Consider the following 17183-nt stretch of genomic DNA (forward strand, 5'->3'; position numbering starts at 1 on the left):
TGGATTTGATGCAAATACTTAATGAATTCTGAAAATGATCCCCCACCTTGTGGTTTGGGTGTTAACCTAAGAAGGAGCACATGGTTTGGCTTTGAATTCTTTTGGACAGAGGAAGGAATTGAACCCAAGACTCATAAACAAGAAGGACCAGCAGGTATCTGGTCCAGTTCCAGGCACTTCCACAGCAGCATGGTTTCCTAAGGAGTGCTCTCTCTAAACATAGCACATTTCTGGAGCTTGGTAAGAGTAAAGGTTTGCTGCTCTTACAGCTGTTGTGAAGGGGTGATCCTACTTTGTCCCTGGTGATCACAGGACACTTCTGTGAGATGATTTGAAGTGTTAATCTTGCAGATAGCTTCACCCCACCCATTTTCCTGAACACAATGAATAATCGGTTAGAGTGCTCCACCATGTTTGGGGAAACTCCAAATTTATGAATTGAGCAATAAACCTGGAGCTAAATAGGTCTTGAGCTTTGCTGCTGCTTTCTAAATGAGTCTTGTGAAGTTGGCTCCTCTGCTTTGTTTGTTTATTTGGGTTAGTTTGTTTGGTTTTTTTTAATTGGTTTGTAGAATGCCTTGAACATCTTTCTAAAAGCTCTTCCAACATCTAGATCAGCATGGCTTAGGTGGAGGGACTGCATGGAGGCAGAGCTCAGGTAAGCTAAACTGCAGCAAGAAATTCACCCTGATCTGCATAGCTGTAATTGGGGCTTTTGGCTTTGTTGAAGATTTATGATACTGTGTGCCCATTTAAAAAAAAGGATTACCTGGCCCCCATAGCCATTAGCAGATCATGTGTTCTACCTTTAATTAATTTTAACCTGATTTGAGTCAGTGCTCTAGAACTGAAAGGTATTGTTCCCAGTTATCAATCTTCTGAGCAGTTTCTCTTTTTTTTCAGTAGTATTTAAAAACACTTGAAGCTTTTATGAACCTGAAGAGCACTGTGCATATGTTCAGTGTGCTACTTTCAATTAACTACAATTAATGAAGTTGTGATGTGTACTGGAGGACTGATCTTCCTGTAAATAATTCATTCTTTATGATTGCTGGGTTTTCTCTCATCTGGAAAAAATTGCTGTTGTGTCAAACAAGTGTTGAAGATGGAACAAGCAAAAACCTTATTAAAAACCACTAGAGCTACTGAGCAGAGAAACACAGCCTCCAGCCTAATGGGAAAGTGTGTTGCATGATATTAAGAAGTGCTGTGTGGTGCCTTCAGATAGTTACAGAAAATGAAAGCTCAGGTAAAACTGTGAAATAACCACTTACCTCACTTTCATGCACTGGTTTCTAGCAAGAGCATTTTTGCAAAAGGTAAGGAAAAATGAAGTGGTGAAGGGTTTGTATAACTTCCCAGCTTCTTAGGTTTCTTTTCTGCAAGCTAAGCATATATGATGGAAGAAAGAATCAAAAGGATATGTATCTATGTCTTGTTTTTGTGGTCACTTTTATTTCACCTCTTATGATTCCTCTGTCAATATCCAGGGCCTGATCCAAAGTCAGTGGAAAATATTTCTCTTTGGCATTATTGATCCTGTTTTGATATTGATACTATTCTTTATTCTTTTCCATTAATTACAGCCACATGCCATATCAGTCCTGCCCATGCTGCATCACTTCAGGCAGGTCACTTCATTTCTGTGTGCTTTTTCCTGACCTTTTCCTAGGGACTGCCTCTTAGATAATACCTTAGCACCCAGTGTGTATGCTCTGATATAAGTGACAAATCCTTAGTTGCAGATGTCTGACATGGTCACTTGGGCTTCAAAAGTAGCATAATTATATTCTGAGGTCAAGTCATCCCAGCATGTATGCATCTAAAAAGTTGGTTCATTCATCCTTTGGCAGTACTTTTTCCATTCAGTTAATAAAACTCTATGATATGATTAACAGATGCTGCATCTGATTCTTAAAGGCTCAAAGTTTGAGGGGAAAAAAAACCACATCCACCCTGATTTTGGTCTCTGGGCATTGTTGGTGGAACACACTGAGGGAGTGTGGCTGAGGAGGGGCTGCTGCACTTCTCTGCACTACAGCCAAGAAAAATGCTGAAGGATGCTGCTGTACTACTTTGGCTTCCAAACACCTGAGAGTTTTTACCTTAATGTTTAAGTGAACCACCTGTGTGGTGCTGCCTGTGTGTTCACAGCTTGGGTCTCACTGTGCCAACCTGTTGCACTTCCTGCCTGTTTCTATGGAAGGGCAACTCCTGTGAGCTGCAGCTTTCTCTGGTGCAAGGTAAGGGTGAGTTCTGGGGACACACAAGCTGCCATGGTGTGATCTCACAGCACAGAGCTCTCAGCAGCCTTCTCAGCTGTGCCAGCTCTTGTCACATTGTTCAAGAAGGTTTTGTCCTCTGCAAGCACTGCTTGTAGAAGTGGCATTTGTGCCTTGCAGCTCTCTCCTGCTGCTGAAAGGTTCTGGAGGGGCCCAGGAACCCATCTGCTGCCTTCAGCTATTGCTGAAGTAGAGGTCAAGCTAAATCAGGACATCTGGATTATTTTTCAACTTTCCATTGAGTGAAAATGGGAAGAAGGAGACTTTGGTAACTCTTCTAGGTGTTTAAATGAGATTTTATGTTTTTACCATCAAAGCATGTCATACTGGGGAGGGGCATAGGGTTCATATAAATACCTGTAAATAAACAAGCTTCCTGTCACCTCTCCTGCTTTCCTGGTGCTATTTCCCTGTAAGTCCTCTTGAGTTCAGCTGAATATAACAAGGTTATATTATTAGTAATTGTTTCTTACTTAGGCCTGGTTTGAGCTTGGGTGCTGCTGTGCTTCTGGTTCCAGGAACCTGTTATATCTTCCCAATTGCTTAGACTGTTCTAAAATTAAAGACTTATATTTCCCAACAGCCATGGTATCTTGTGTTATTAATGAATATATTTTATGGAAAATAATGAAGGAATTTCTCCCTCATTTTCAATTAATCTTCCAGTTTAGTCCAGGCAAGGAAATGACAGAGCTGCCAGTCAGGGGAGGTGTTTCTCTACACAGGAAACAGAGTGGAAGTGGATTTAAAAAGTCAGTAAATAGAGGGTGTTTATGAGAATTATTGCCTCCACATATATCTTGAGTTTGTGATGCATTTAAAGAAGTCCTGCCCTGTTATGTGTGTTCTTATCAGTAAGTATAGGGGCAGAGTGGTTTAACTGGGATACTGAGTTCCTCTCAAGCAATTTTTCAGCAGTTTGCTGTTGGTTTTTCCAGCACCCTGAGGGGTAATGACAAGAGTTGCAGCCACTTTTACAAAGGGAAAATTGTTCACTGCCTTTGACAGGTGGTATGAAGGAGAAATATTTTTAATGTAAACCTGTATTGCTTGTAATTCTATCACTGCTAGTAATCTGCAGTTGGGAGCAGTGTAGGTGGGTTAGTTGCAATAAGAATTAGTTGAAATACAATTGAAGATGTGTTGCTGAGGTGATGGGCACCTCCCTGGCCCTCAGATGAGCACAGAACTGACAGCTGGGTGTGTGCTGGCTGATGTGTATGGTCTGTTGTGGTTTCACTCCATTTTGGGCTGGGTCAGCATCTATTGCAGTGTAAATCCTCATAACTTCCTCCAAAGAATTGCTGGAAATCTATTTCTGCCATTTTCTTGGTTGTTGAATGACGTAAGTGGCAATTTATGTCAGATTTTTTTCAATGGTTCTGACTTGTGCTTCTAGTCAGACTAGTCTGACTTGTGCTCTTGGACACCTACTGATTGCAACAAATCTGCAGAGTGAGAGGAGAATCCCTGCTGTTTCTAGGTTGTGTATTCTGATGTTTATTAATTGTTCCTTGTTTAACAGCCTGCATCCCTGGCTCTGCTGTTGCTTTTGCTGTTGCTCTTGCACAACTTCTCAGCACATTTGCTCGTGTGGTTGTGTGCTATGTCTGTAATGCATTAGATTATATTGGCAATTAAAGGATTACAGCCAGGATCTAATTATGGCCCTGTGGAATAAAGTTTTCAAATTATTCTGCTGCAGTCTGTAATTACACTATGTGTGCCCTGATGCCAAGGATTAATAGGGGGATTACAGGCTGTTTTCCTGTAACATGCAGTTCATGGATATGCTGTTCACAACTCACTGACTTTCAGGAGCTGGTGACCTCTCATGGGGAATGTTATTAAAGGATACAGTCCAGGAGAATGTTTTGTGTTATGTTATGCTTCTTTCCTTCCCTAACCCTGAGTTTATCATGCAGGGACTGGTCAGAGTAGCTCAGATCTAGACAACCCTGAAATTGAAGTATTAAGGGAGTGAAAGCAGACAAGCTTCATTAGCCAACCCTGTACTGTTAAACTCACTCCTCTTTTCCTTCACACCTCAGCAAGAAGCTGTGGGTTCCCCATTGCTGTGGAATGGAGAAGGGAGCTTCCATGATATATTGTTACATATAACACAAGTAGGAGGATATAAACATTTTATTTCTGTATATTTGGAAATCATATACTCCCAAGAACCTCTGCCATCCACACGTGTCTGAAGAACTGCAGTTGTTTAGTTGCAATGAAGATAAACCAGTGCTGGTGCTATTTGGAATGGATGAAAATGTAACCAAGGACTGTGTTTGGAGTAGCAGAAGAGTGCTGAACTGTTGTTTGGAAAGCTTAGGCTGCTTTTTGTCAAATTACACGTAAACTAACTATTTAACTTTGTGAACTTGGATGACTCTCCTAAAGGGAAGTATCAAACCTTAGATTAATTTTGAAAAGCATCATCTTGCTTCCCATGTCAGTTGTGAGTGGTTGAAGCAATGCTTTGTGAACTGGACATGCTCAGAGCCCTTTTTTGGCACTGAGACCCACTTGCATGAAGCAGCCTGATCTTACAAAACTCCCTGGCTGTGCCAATGAAGTGACCATGTCTGGGCTGCTTTATGGGCTGCTCTCTGCCCTCTGTTGATTCCTGAACTGTGCTCTGCCATTACTTGGCTCCCTGACAGTTGGCCATGGCCAAAGTGGTGCTGTGGATCATGATTGCAATTTAATGGTGTAGTTGATGGCACTCCAGCACCTGAGAATGTTCTTTGGCAGTGTTTAATTTACCAGTGTAAATCAAACCAGTGTCTTTTGAGTAGTGGAGTGATGCTAAATATTTCAAACAGAATGTTTTATTTTCCTAAGACCCCATATCTTTGTCATGTTGGTCTCTACGTGAATCTGATTTATGCTTTAGGAGAGTGCTTTTACTGTAGTTGCTGAAGAAATGTGAACCTTGGACTGTCAGATAACGATGAAAAAAAGACTCTCCAGTTTGTTTAAAAAAAAACAACACATCTTTAAGACATTGTTACAGTTCTTAATGTCAGAATAATGTTTAAATATTTGAGTTGTACATATGTAACAATACAGGTCAGTTTATACTCCTGACTTTTTGTAGCTTTTGCAGTTTTTCATGGTTAACAGAATTTTTCCTTCATCTTTTCTTTCACTGTTTTGCATGAGTTACCATCGTGTAACCTCAGTAAAGCTGTCATTACAGAGATGTATCTAGCATCTAATTTGTCTTTGAAAATCTTTCCTCCTGATGGGAACATGTGAAAAAGGAAGAACCACCCTCCCTGACTTTCACATTTCTCCGGATGGCTTTTCAGAACTATCAATTGAACAATTTGTTCTGGAGTATTGCTACAAATAAGGCCTGGCAGCTGGAGCCAGCCTGCTGTGTGCATGGCATGAACATTAAAGCTCTTCTGTCTCTCTCTTCCAGCAGAAACTGCTTTGAAATTGTACTAAAAATTCTCCTTTGTCCTTTTGTGTCTGTATGGTATTTTTCCTGTTCCCTCTGCCAACGTTTTCTTGTCTTGGTCCTGAGAAGTTGCCATGGATGTTTTGATTAAATGATTAATGTAATGAAAAATATTAGCTGTGACAAAATGTGACTTTTCAGTGGAAAGGGGATGACTTTTTGTGCGACTCTGCTACAAACAGTAATTTTTGAGAACAGGGAATACAGTTCTCAGTATTTGGCAAGATGCAATCTTTTGAACTTACACCTTCTCAAATGGGTCCAACTTAATGAAATAGTAAAGAAGAGTTAAATAGCACTGCTAGATGCAGTTGCCATTGTGGTTTGCATAGCAGCAGAAGAGCAGTGAAAAATAAACTTTATATCAGCAGATGACAAGTTTATTGGTGTTATTCTTTTCAAAGCTAAACATTGCCTTCTTTTTCACAGGTTAGGCTGTATGCTCATAATTAAAGCCAAAGAAAGCAAATCTTTCACAGGGTAGTAATTTAAATCTATCCAGTGAGTTAGAGACCTTGGGTCATGTGTACTCCAAAGTCTTAATAACTGAAGGTAACAGTGAAATTAATTCCCCTTTCCTCTCCTGGTGCTGAATGTAACTGGGCAGCAGCTTGGTGCAACCATCAGTTAAAGTGCAAAGCCATAAACACCTGAAACATTAAACAAAGTAAACTGCAGAACAGCCAGCTCAGTTCTTTTTGAAGGGAAGGTTGGCTTGTTCCAATCATGATTTGGGCCACAGGCTTTTATAGCAACACTGCAAAAATCTTATAAAAATTGTATTAAAGATCAGCCACCCTTGAACATATTAGGCTTCCATCTGTGAGCAGATTTGTCGCAGAAGCCCATTGAGTTTTGTGTGAGGTTCCTGATTTTATCTTTCTTTAATTGTGTCTGTTATAATAATAAAGCTATTTCTTGCTCCTGGGTATGTACTGAGCAACAAGCAACTTGCTATTAAATGAATGTTTGGGTCCTGGCTGTAGCATTTAGTGATTCATGAGGCATTGTGTCTTCAGAGACAAAAAGAAAACCTTGCTCTAGAGAGCACGCTTTAATTGTTCAAATAGGTGCATTAAACTTTTACACTTGAATAATAAATTACATGGAAGAGGAGCTGCCTCTTTGCAGCCACTTTTTATCTCTTCCAGCTACCACCAGAAATCATCAGGCAGACCAGCAGCTCCCTGAGACCATTCAGATACTTTATGATCTGGGGGTTGGTGTTCTTTGTTAGCGATTTCTCCGTTTGGGGGATGGTCTGTAACTTCTGAAGGTAGCTGTCACTCTAACTAGACACCCAAAATTAAGTACTAATTTTTTTTTTTTTTTTTTTTTTTTGTGCTTGGCTGGATCTTTTGGGTTTGGGTTTTTTTTCTTTTGATTTTGTTCTTTGTTTAAAGGAAGGATTCATGATGGGCCGTTCAGCATTTTCTCAACCAAAGCAGGTTAGTCCAAAACCAGTTTTGATAAAGCACATTTTTGTGACAGGTGTGACTTTTATTTTTTTTTTTTTTTTGTGAGGAAAATAAAGTATTTCAGTCCCCAAATTGGCATTGTTTTTTCCCAAATTATGCTAATAAAATCAAATTGTGATTTAGCTGCTATGAATGGCTCTGACTGGGATTTTCCTTTCCTTTTGGGCTACAGGCAAGTGCTTTCAGTATTTCTCTACTTTTTTTTTTTTTTTTTTCTTTTTCATTTGAATCCTCTCAAAAGTTTGTTCTGGTCAAAGGGCTATTTTTTTTTTGTGAACTCTAATAAATCTAGTGTTTTGACCAATATTGTTTACTGCCAGAGATACACTCAGCATTCTACCACGCCTCCACTGTGGTAATTAACAACAGATACTAATTTTCTTCCATCCAGATGATCTCTGATACTGTCATGGGAATGGTGAGTGCTGACTAGGAAGGCAAACACATGGCAGCCTGGCACAGCTGCTCAACACCAGCATCTCTTGCTCTAGATCTCTCAGTTTCTTGGTCTTGTTCTGTTGTTTTCAGCTCTGTGAAGGGCAGCCAAGTGGAGCCAGATGTGAGCAAATCCTCCTGGAAGCAGGGGGTATTATGAAACATTTACTTTAAAATTTTTCCTGCTCCTGAAAATGTCAGCTCTTCTGTGAGGAAGGTATTTGTCACATTTGATATTCCTGGTTCCTTGGTGGATATTCAGGTAATTGGCTGTTTTGTGCTGAGAAAACGGGGTTACAATCCTGAGATGATGTGCTGTGTTTTAGGACACAGTTCATCTGTTCCACTGTGTGATTCTCAGATACCTGAACCTGAGCTCATCAGCTTTGGCTCTCTGTAATCCAAGGAGGGAGGTGTGTGCTGCTGAGTGCAGTTCACACAGGTCTGAAATAGGTCAGAGGAACGACTCTGTGTTTCTTTCCATGCAATGAGATCAAGACATGCAGCTGAAACTGAAGGAGAAGGGTTTTCTTCAACTCAGATCTGTGTCACAAGCTTGGGCTTAAATCTTCTGGTGGTATATGCAGTCTCTGACAGACATTTGCTAACCCTCCTTCAGAAGCAGCAGGCTTTTTCTGAGTCCTGAGAAGATCAGGTTAGGACTGAAATCTCTGAAAGGCTGAGAAAAGCTATTTACTTCTAGAAGCAGGGAAAGAAGCTGGATTTCCTAATAAAATTTCTGGTGATGTTTTCGTGCTGCCCTGAATTTTGAGTCAATTCAGACATCCATTTACCAATTACCAGCTGGTGGTAGCACTAAATTGAGTGTAACTGTCAGGATCAGATAAAACTGTGAGTGTTTATTCTTTCCATGCATCCTTTCTTCATTATTCAGTGGTACTTTTTGATGGTGTACTTTAGCTGCCCAATATAATTTATGTGAGTGTGAATATTACATCTTTTCAAAGGTGTGGGGTTGATGTGCAGTGTCAGAGCTGAGAAGGTTCATTTCACATTGTTGTTATTTGTGACAGTACTGCTTATGTTTAAAGATCATCTTTTGATGTCTTTGAAATCATTTTACTCCTGGACTGTAGCTATTCTCGGGTCCTTCCATATTTGTGTTTCATGAATCTGTTTTAATGTTATTTTGCTTATCTTCACTGAGCTGTCAGCATCTCTTCCTTCTAACAAACTGGGCTACAATGACTTGCTATATTGTGATTTATCGAGGGCTTGGGACATCAAACAAGGCATTTATTATAGCTTTGGAGCTCAGTAATAGGGAGTTCAGACACAGGGATTCAGCCTTCTTATCCTAAAGGCAACTGTAAGTTCATCAGTGACTGTAATTCCTCTCTGGGTCTGCATTTCTTGCCACTGAAAACAAAGAACAAACTCCTAGATAGCTTTATGAATTAATTTCCTATTATTTAGGATGGCTTTCACCTTTTCCAAACCATGAATTAGAGTTTCTAAGAAGAAGCAGACAGACAAGGAGGAGAGCAGTATGTTAAACTGTGAGCACACTGAAAGAAGATTGGGACTAAATCCTGACCACTCCTTGGGGGGGAGGAGGGCAGGCAGTGGAGCCTGTCCCATCAGTATTTGCTAAATGGATATTAATATAGGAGGTGCCAAAGGGATGCTGTTACCTTGAACCTGATCTTTTGTTTTTATGATAATCTTGGTGGGAATTACTCCATGGCTTTGCTGCAAGCTGCCTTTTGAACAGCTGGCCTGCTCTTTTGGACATCTCTGGTTATCTGTGGTATTGATGAGGAATGTGACCAGTATTGGTTGGGCTTTGAATGACAATACCCAGCTCAGTGGTCCTTCTCTTGACTTCCACAAAGGTGATGTGCTGCTGAGGGTCCTGGTAAAAAAGCTGTGCCTGTGGTTCCTGTCGTGTGGGCTAAAGTCCCAGTGTGATCTGTTTGACCTTGGTGTAGCAGGAGGAAAAGTAAAGAATTTGGAAGTCACAAGCATTACCTTCATATAAAGTTTAAACATATAAAGAGTGCCCAATCCATTAGGCAGAAGTTGAAATAATCCCTTTTAGCCAGTGTGAGGCATCACTGTGGTCAGTCTAGCACTTGCTGGTCAGGACATTTGGACAAGTCCAGCTTGGTGGTGTTTTCATTGGTGCTGTAAAACAGAATGTGGTGCTTGTGTTCCCTGCTCTCAGCTGCTGTGTGATGGCTGTTATTATACAGGGCCCATCTATCATTCCAGCCATTCAGCTGCACAGTATCCAGCTATTTGTCTTGCACACTGAAAATTACTGTCAAGTGTCCTGTTGTTTCAGCCAGGTTTGCTCCTCTGCAGTGAACAACAGCAATTGCCTTTGACATCAGATATTGTGTGTCAACTGCCTCAAAATTTTGAGGTGCACCCCAAGTCCCTCATCAAGATGTGATTCAGCTGGTGAAGGTATGTTAACCCAATAATAATGACTTCAAAGAAGCAAAAGGCAGGTGCTGTTACCTACAATTATTTGTACAATTCTACCTGCTCTTCAAGCCACATGATGTATTGTAAGGTTAAAAAGATCAGGCTCATAGCAGAGAACAAATTCTGTGTCACAAGAATGACCCCCTCCACTTAAATGTGGGTTTTCTTTTTAATGTCAAGAATTGTGCAAATTTTGATGGCCTCAGGTGAGGAAGCAAAAGCAGAGGACAGTAAATGACTTGCTGTAGGAAGTACAAAGGATCAGTGGTGGTGGTAAAGTATTAAAAGCACCCTCTCCAGTACCTGTCCAGAGCATTTTCCCTGCTCACACACAAGACTGCCAATATTCTCTTGCTCTGGGCTTCCATTTCCTAGGACATTACTCTGGGTATAGCCTTCTAATAAATTATTTACAGACAAGTGGTTTGCTGGGCTGCCTGCACTGTTTTCTGCTGCACTGACTAGGAGTGCTGGGCACATCACAGAGCCTTTAGGTTCTCTGCAGGAAAATCCTCCCTGTGAACATACCAGGAAAAATGCACCAGCTCAGTCTATGCTGACTTTTCTGGAATCAACATAACAGAAGCAACTTGAGCAGCTCAACTGTTGGTCCTTTTGGACTATATAGTGTTGCTTTTCAGGACAGCACAATTTTTCTGTGTCTGAAAATCCATCATATGAATTTCCCATGTGCTCTGACAATCTTTTCAATGTGTACAGTGGCTATGGGATGTCAGTGTCTGAAGCAGACCAATATTTCATGGGTGACTGCTCCTGAATAGTGTTCATTTATTTGTTGGCAGTTTTAGAGCAAAGTTTGTGAGCTGCATGCAGAGGCCAATGTCTCTTACCCTTGGCAGGGAAGGATCTTGACAATAGATGTTCTGGCAGCAAAGCCTGGGATGTTTGGGAAAGAGGCACCTATGGAAAGCATGCACTGGCAGCAGCCAGGATCAAGCAATCTATTTTCTCCAACCTAAAACCAGAAGAGCAATGACAGTGGCTGAAAACAGGATGTCCTGTCCCTCACTGGTGCTGGGGAGGGTGTTTCAGCTGATCCTTTTGCTTGGGAGCACAGCACAATCCTGTTAGTCACCCTGTTATAATAGTCAGGTGTAACTGCAAGGGCTTTCTTAGGGAGTCAAAATCTGCATTAATTCACTCCAAATGGCTGCATTAGTCTGGATTGTGTTGGTTTTTGAACACAGAGGGTTGTGGGGCACAGAGGGATGGGGAGGAGGGTTGTACTGACATTTAATCTGAGGTCTGTGATAGCTGATGCTGTTTTGGTTGCATGACTTTGCTCCACGGGTCCATGTGCCTGCTGTCTCCAATTCTATGCCCATCTTCTTTTGGAGATTGCTGGGTTTATCATAGCACTGCCTTGTGTCCTGCTGATTACTGCAGTACTTCTGGTGTTCCTCAGCAAAGAACCTGAGCTGCTGTGCAGGTTCCTAATGTGGGAGAAGATACACTGATTTATCCTGTGGGATCAATAGAGAAAGTATTTTTATAGTTCTGTAATTTTCTCTAGGGTAGTTGCTAAAAGTTCAAATGTTTTTAAAATGCTGATTTACTTATTGTTGTGCTAAATTGGATAAGAATGTGAAAACATTTGGTTTTCCTAATTTTGATGAAAAAAAGTTTATATGAAGAATTTCCCAACAGCCATCCACCACTACCATCATGAACAGTCTGCATTAACCTGTTGGCTCCTGCTTTCTAGTTATTTTTAAATCCTACTTGTAGTGTTAGGATCCTGTCATTACATTTGATAACTTTAAAAAATCCAAGCTTTTGGCTAGTTCATTGCATGAAGTTTTAACTGATGCAAATTTATTATTCCTCACCTAACATTTGTATAAGTAAATGGAATTGCACCACTACAGTTTGCCTACAGAGTGCAAAGTCAGATACTGAACAGCAATTTCTTTCATTACTCTGATTTTTGTGTAAGTAAAGTGCTTCTGGTATATTGCCAACCTTTTTTTTTTTTTAACAAAGTAATTTTTATTTAATGTATCATAGTGCTTAATTCTGCTATAGCTCTGCCTAACTTGAATTAGGAATCCTTATATGCTGTAACAATTTCTTTTGAAAGGATACCTTAGTAATACTTCTCAGAAGAGTGAAATGTTCAGGTATTAATAGGTACACTTTTTCAGGGATTTTGAAGATGGTAAAAAATAGCTGTCATACATCTCAGTGATCTTTGCTGAAATTTTTCTGGGGCACTTGATGGAAGTGTGGAGGCAGCCCAAAATCTGGGCTTGGTTTGCTGTCTCCATTACAGAGGTGAGTGGGAATCAGCAGAGCAGAGCTTTCAGGAAATGTCAATAATTGGGAAACTGATGGATAGATGTTGCCATTTTTGTAAGCCTTTATACAGTGAGAATATGTCTCTTGTCAGTCCTAGCAGGATTCCTACTCTCAGTAATGATTCCACCTGTCACTGTCCAGTGCTTCCTGTCCCATTAGAGATGAAATACAGAATATAATGTTCAGCAGTGATTTAAACTGGGTCTGGGAGGGCTGCTTGGTCTTCATCCTCTAATTTTGTCATCCTCAGGAGAGCACAGTTTAGGAGCAGTGATGGGATAAGAGGATTCAATATCTGAGGGGATCTTGCAGATTGTCTGGGACAGAGTGGTCTCAGTCCTTCTGTGCTGTCTGTGTAGAATCCTGAACCTGGTAGCACAAAGCCCACTGCACCTTTTCCCAGTCACAGGAATGACTGCATAGCTGTTTTCTTCTATAATTAGCATTTATACCTTTGGTTAGAGCACATCTAGTGAAAAAAAACCTTCAGTAAATGGTTAGAGGTAGGAGGGTGGTGTGTTGTGGGTTTTTTTTTTTTCAGAAAACTGTATTGAGAAAAAATTGCAGCATTCCAAGGCCAAGACATTTTGCAGTGAGCAGCACCAAATGAGCAGGGTGAAATAGCTCAGTACATCTGTAGAACAACAAGTTTTAGTTCTGCCTGCATGTACCAGCCAACAGCTCTTATTTACACCTGCCCTGCAGTCTGTCAGTTTTGCCACAGACAGAGCACTCTGTCCCCTGAACAGTTTCCCTGTTTTGTGCCTACAGTCACCTTGTGCTACTTGTCACCCCACAAACCACACTCACCTAACACCTCATCAGCATCCAGGTCCCAGGCCCAGCAGTCTTCTGTGCCAAGAAAGATCTCCATTTCCATCAGAATTGTGCTGCCCTTTCTAGGATCCACTCTGGCTTGCAATGAAACCAGTTAACTTTGGGAAAGCTGCTGAGTGGCAAGAGTTTCCCATTTGCTTTGCTGAGCTGTGCAGGGAAGGAGTGGGAGGAAAGAAAAACAGAGCATGAATTTGTGTAAAACAGTTTCTAATTTTTTGCTTTTTTACAAGTTTGACTTTTTCACAGTTGGGTACTGGGGAAGGACACCTGACCATAGCCTCATAGAATAGTTTGGGTGGGCATTTTAAAGGTCATTTAGTCCAAACCCCCTGCAATGGGAGGGACACAGGGACATGTTCCATAGATGAGTTTGCCCTTCTGAGGTGCTTGACTTGACAGCCTCCTGTGTGCATTTGATACAGCAAAAGGAGACTATACTGAATAACCAGATCCAGCCCACATTTCCAGAATGTGAGTAAGGCAGAGATACTCATTAAAGCCTTCTCATGTACTTGAAGGTCTTAAAACAGCCATATTGTTTCCAAAATATCTTTGCTATTTTTATCTCCTTCTTTTCTCCACTAAAGGTACTGTCTTTGACAATTGCAATGGGTTTAATTTTGTAATAGAAATATTCCATGTAGCAGTGTTTGTCTATCCCTGCAACACAGTGGTTTACCCAGTTGCCCAGATATTCTTTGGTAGATCTCTGACTGTGTAAATTAGAATAAACTATCAGCCAGCCCTAGTTTGTTACTTATGGAGAGGGAATTAAGGTACTAATTGGAAATGGAGGGCATAAATTTGACTGGCATGAGTAGGAAATGCCTGAGGAAGCTGAAAAATCCATCTCCACAATGTTGCTCCTCAGAAATTCTAATTAGAGATAGCAATTGGGTCCTTTGAATTTTTTTTCCATGTGCACTCTAAGCAACATGAAACCAATTAACTTCCTCATTTCATTGATACATTACTTTATGTACAGAACATAGTGATAGAAGGCATTTCCATTTGAATTCTTGCCTTTTGGCCTTTAACAGAAAATCAGATAGTGGCAATTTATTTGACAATTATACATTAAATAGGCACACAATTTTTTATCTTTTTTCTAACAGAAAAGAAACTCTAGACCTTTCTACTTCTTGAAACTTTTTTTTTGCACAGAGCTTGTGATTTCTCAGCAAATTTCTAAAAATTGATAAGAATGCTCATTAATTAAGTTTAGATGAAGAAAACTTTTTTGCAGTTATTCTTTAAGTCTGGCTGCTGTTCTGTACAAAAAGCTCTCCTTGGCTAGGAGTAGGTATTTAACCAGGATTATGTTTGGAGGCAATGTCTGTGTGTGAGCACTGTGCATGTTCACACACAGGATGAGCTATTAACTAAAAATAAGTGTCTTGATCCAGCTTGGATTAATAAATTCAGCTTTTCCTGTTATGACTTTCTTCTGTTTAGGTAGGACTTATTCTGAGGGAAAGTTCTGTAAAGCTAAAAATGCAAGTTTTATGGTGATTCTGATTATATTGCCCTAGCAAAGAGAAATACTGAATTGAGGTTGGTGGGATGTTGGGAGGAGGCAGGAACAGATCTGTCTCAAGACATTTACTCCAAGCATTACTTCCATTTACTTTCTTTATCAGTCCTTCATTCAAGGTTCATAAATCAAGAGAATCATGCTGATTTCTGTGAAACAGTGTCTGGGGAAACTCGACAAAGGGTAAAAACTGGCAAAGACTGAAGTGCCTGGCACTGTGTCAATGTGGATTTATGGTGTTGGAGACCCCCAGTCACTCCCCATCATGCCTCACATGGTGCTGCCTGTGCTCCATCATGCAGAAAAGGAGGAAGAGGCTTCCTGCTGCCATTGTTGGATCCTCCCCAGTTGTTATCACAGCTCTGTCCACCTCTGATAGATATCCAGACCCAGCTCTCTGTTCAGACATCACCCCCAGGCAGATGCAGCTGACTGAGAAACCAGTTTCTCTATTGCTCAATAAAGCAGTGCAGGGCAGCTGTGCTTTATTTTCTGCATAAGCTGTGCTGAGGTCCTTGGCAGTGAGTTAAAGCCCAGCATGAGCCTTCAGCATTTGCAGCTGTGTGGTCCAGCCTTTGCAGTGCTGGGTGTGGGGATTGTGGCCCCATCCTTGTGATCTCCAGGGGTGTGACCTGCTTTGGCCTCTAGAAAATCAATTGTTTTCATCTCCTCCTGGTGAATCTGCAGAGCAAAATCAACTGCATTACATGAATTGCCAAAACAGTATTGAGAGCTGTGATTTTTTTTTTTTTTTATAAGATTCTGAGATGCAAGAAGGAGCAAAAACTCTTTTAAAGCCAGGTTGGATTTAACATTAAGGAAAATAAAAGTCTTGGGAAACTGAACTTAATGTCTTACTGGTTTGTACTTATTGCTCTTCTCGATCCTACGGGAGTGACAAGAAGTGGATTTTCATACTGCATATACTCTGTACTGCAATACTTTTCTGTAAATCCAACTTGCAAATGTGCAGTGTTGCTCTGTGGTGCAAGAAACAGTTCTGTGGAATTGAGCACTCTTTGATGAGCTAGAGGGAGCTCTTAGACAAAGATATGTGCTATTTCAGCCTTGCTTTTTTTTCTTCAAAACAGTAATTTCAATATCACCAACCTGTCATGACTATTGTTTTCCAAACTAATGACAACACTTAAAGACTTGGAATAGGTTTTCTGCATAAGAAATTGGGTTTTGTTGAGCTTGTTTACCTGTCTGACCTCCATGAAAAATTTGGGTACCCTGATAGAGGAATATTTCAGCTTCCCTTACAATGACTTCCTGCTACAGTGGAAAGGAAAATATCTGCTTTAAAAAAATCTGACTTTTAATTCTGAAGTCAGTAGAGCTGTATGAGCTATAAGAGGTGTTTTCCAGTGAGAAACACATTTGCTCATGGGATGCTCCTGTGCTCAACTTGCTCCTTAACAGGCTGACCCAAAGCTCTTTGCTCTGTGTGGGATGGCTCTCATTGACTTCAACAGTTTGACCCCAATTATTTCCTGCTGGAGCTGTGGTTTCACACAGGAAGAATTCTGTTGTCTTGAAAAGTTTGTGAAGACTCTGTAGGTTTTCTCTTATCAGAACTTCTCCCTGCTTTCACCTCTGGGTTGGTAAAAAGGTTTTGGTGCTTTATGAATCTTGGAACTATCACTTTCCCATGTTCAGGTTACCTTTAGTGAAATAAACCCTGCAGGGTCTCACAAGCCCAGCAATGCTGTTTTGCTCATTTTACAGGTGGAAGAACTGAGGTGGACTGTGAGCCAACTGTGTCCATGGAAATGTGCCCCAAACCTTCCTGCCTTTGCTGTGTGCCTTAGATTACAGGGTTTGCAGGCTTTTAGATATTTACATGTGTGTCAAGACTAAGCTTGCAACCCTTCCCCCCTCTGGTCAAGAATTTTGCTGTTTTATTATTTATTATTTACTGAATATCAGTACTTCCATGAAATTCAAACTCACTGACTGTCCCATACCTCAATGTCCAGTTTGTTGAACCAGAGCAATAGTGATGGATTCATTCCTGCACATCTTTTACAGAGAGCTGGTACCTGGACACAAAAATGTTATCTCTTAAACCTGGACTATTGGCATTTGTAATTCAAGGCAGGATACATTTTTATGTGTGGAGATAATGGAGAACAAGTCTCAAAGATTCCTGCACAAAAGCAGCACTAAAATCAAGTGGAGCATGGAGTCCTTTTCAGTACAGGTGAAATCAATGGCTCTTTCAGCTCCAGCTGCCACACGTGATGTCCCAGCCAGGTCTGTCTGGGCAAGAAGCTGCTGATGCTGGGAAGATTTTCACAGGCACAGGGTTAGGTCAAGTATCTGGGTTTGTACCTGGAAGGTCAGGAAACTGCCTGTGTAACTTCACT

The sequence above is a fragment of the Erithacus rubecula genome (genome assembly GCF_903797595.1).
Source record: "Erithacus rubecula genome assembly, chromosome: 3".
Taxonomy (NCBI): domain Eukaryota; kingdom Metazoa; phylum Chordata; class Aves; order Passeriformes; family Muscicapidae; genus Erithacus; species Erithacus rubecula.